Here is a 3,126-nt window from a genome sequence, read left to right on the forward strand (position 1 = left end):
GCACACACACACACACACACACACACACACACACACACACACACTCACACACACACACGCACACACACACCCACCCACCCACACCCACACACACACACCCACACTCACAAAAGGAGCAACGTGCACACCAACACGTAATCACCGCGTCTTATCGTGGAAACAAAACGACACGAAGAGGAAGGTCAAGGCCAGAGGTCAGAGAGGAGAAAGGTCAAGCAGTACGGGTAAGAGAAGTCATGGAAACACAAACGGCGAAATATGATCATAACAAAAACTGACAGGCGCAGCTTCTCTTTCTCGCCTTCCATCCGCCCTCAGTCCATCCCTTATACATTCTCCTCGTCATCAGTCCATCCCTTTTATGCATTTTCACGGCTACTTGTCCGGCTCACCTTCTCTCCACGTTCAACCTAGTTCTCTCTCTCTCTCTCTCTCTCTCTCTCTCTCTCTCTCTCTCTGTCTCTGTCTCTCCCTCCCTCTCTCTCCCTCCCTCCCCCCTCCCGACATCACTTTAACAAGTCGTAAACCTATTTCCCTGCCTTGTTGCAGCAAGTAAAGTTGGAAATGTGGAAACGTTGGCATTTCTAGCACAAAAACTCAGTTATTATGACAAGAATACGGTTGCATTACAAGCAAGCAGATATTTTTTAATGAAGAGGGAGAGCAAAGTAAAACAATAACGCAACAAATCGTCAGTAGACTTGCAGATTTCTCAGAACGAACCATTCACTAACAAATTCATTTCTACCTGAAAATATCCGGATTTTTTTCTTCGAAAACAAAAGATGACAGATCTAGGTTTATTCATGTGTTGTGCTATTTTTTTTTTATCTCTCTTTCTTCTTCTCTGCTCTCTTACCTTCTTTGTCTCCGTATAGGAGCTTAGGATACGATTTAGTTTTACCCTTTTAAAAAAAGTTATATTTATCATATATGATACAAAACGGTCCTCTTTAAAAATAGAGACCTTGTTTGAGAGAAAAGAAAAAGTCAAATTGCCATACACACAAGCTTGTCATGTCATTTATATACATCTATATAATCATAAAGGTTTATAACATCATCGGATCCCAGTCATAAAATATCTGCAGCACAACGCCTTGTTCTTTCTCATCCACCCTCCCTCTGCCATTCCCTTCCCTCAACAACTTCCGTCTTCAAATCCATCCTTCCACCCCTCCTCCTTTCTTCTCGAGCAAACAGGCGAAAATGAATGTTGGGGGAATTACTAAGACTTCTATAAATCCATATTATCTTTCAGCAACAAGATCTCGTTTTGTCAGTCAGGCAGTGGCTCCCCGACTCGGGCGCCGAATTATGACTGTGTCTGGAACACGCCCGGCAGCTGCTTGGAAAACCGGCGAGATTAGCAAAAGAAATTGGCCTTTAAAGATGGCGGGCAAAAACAGAGGGCACCTGTCCACTTTCCCATAAAGCCAGGCCAAGACTTGATTCAATTACCCCCAAAGATTCCGAGAAATAATACACGGAGTGAGGAGGGTGGGGGTGGGTGGGAGTACGCTGGTCAAATTAGCTTTAGGTCGGGGTCAAGATGAATGCTATGGCAGACAGTTTGATAGGCATAAAGTCACAGAAGGTACAAAATACCATCTGTTGGCGAGCACACTAGAACCAAGTGAAGAGGAATTTTCAAAACGAGTCTGTGTCAACATTAATAGCGTCTTAAATGTCGTATCAGACTGAATTCCTTTTTTTGTGCATGTTTGTTTTAGTGATAATTTTACGGCACTTGTAACCCAAGTGCCGAATGAAGATTACAAAAGTTACTACCAGAGAATACAAAGAGAAGAAAGAGGAGAGATAAGGACAATAGATGTATGATGGGAAAGACGGGGAGCAGACCACACAGATCACCCTCCAACCACCTACATGGAATTCTTGGAATGATTCCTTCCATTCAAATCACACAAGAACACGATGGGGCGCCGGGAAAAAACCCCCTTCACGAACTGACACAGATCAACAAGGTAGGCGGGTTCGTATTTTATTGAATGTTTAAGGCCATTGACCCACATCGCATAAAGCTAACACTTTTTATAGAAGGGGCTTCATAGAAAAACGCGCCGAGAATAATAATGATAAATGACACACATGACATTAATTTATAAATGCGTTGTGTAAATAAGCAGCATATACCATGGCGGATCTACTGGAAAGATTTACAAAAACCCAACTTATGAAACACAAGTCGTTTTTTTCCCATCACCCAGGACAGTGGACAGCCCTTCAAGACAACCGAGTACTTTGTAGTTCAGAACATAGGGACTTACTTAATGCTTTCATTACAGCACTGGCTACATTACTGAAATAGAGCCCATTTTAAAGGAGTCTTGTGTATGATATGAATGAACCACCAACAAATCTGAAAAAAGGTTTTTAATGTGGGTGTCTTAGGCCCTTATCCTATTCCACGTTCTCCTCCTCCTCCTCCTCCTCCTCCTCGTATGATAGTAAGGAATTAGCTTCACCTGCCGGAATGTGATAACGGGGGTGGTTGGGGGTGGGGAGGGGGAAGGAAAAGGGGTGGGTGAAATGAAGAGACGAGGGAGGGGGAGGGAATTGAAAAAGAACGCTGTGTATGGATATCAAAAGGGTTTTGTTTATAGTAAGAGTTTAGCGGCACTTGCAATGCATATAGGTCATATATACGCCGAAGATTAGAGGTGTTACTAGACAATAACATAAAGGGTTTAACTTAACCTTTTCACTTTTCACTATTTAAACACTGTGTCTGTTCTACTGGATATCATTCAGCCATCAGTGTGTTTGTATGTGTATGTGCATGAGTGTATGTGTGTGTGCGTGTGTATGTGTGTGTATGTGTGCATGTGTGTATGGGTGTTTATGTTTTTGTATATGTGTGTATGCATGTGTGTATGTGTGTGTCTATGTGTGTGTGTGTGTCAATGTGTGTGTATGTATGTATGTATACGTGTGTGTTAGAGTGTGCGCGCAACATTCTCGTGTTTGAATATGCTTGTGTGTGTGTGAGTGCGTGTGAGGGGGTTAATAATTATGTGTGAGTATGTGTGTGTACGCGCATGCCTTTGAAAGAGAAAGGGATAGAGAAGCGAGGGGGGGGTTGGGGAGAGAGAGAAAGAGAGA

Source organism: Aplysia californica, unplaced genomic scaffold (assembly GCF_000002075.1).
Source record: "Aplysia californica isolate F4 #8 unplaced genomic scaffold, AplCal3.0 scaffold00922, whole genome shotgun sequence".
NCBI classification, from domain to species: domain Eukaryota; kingdom Metazoa; phylum Mollusca; class Gastropoda; order Aplysiida; family Aplysiidae; genus Aplysia; species Aplysia californica.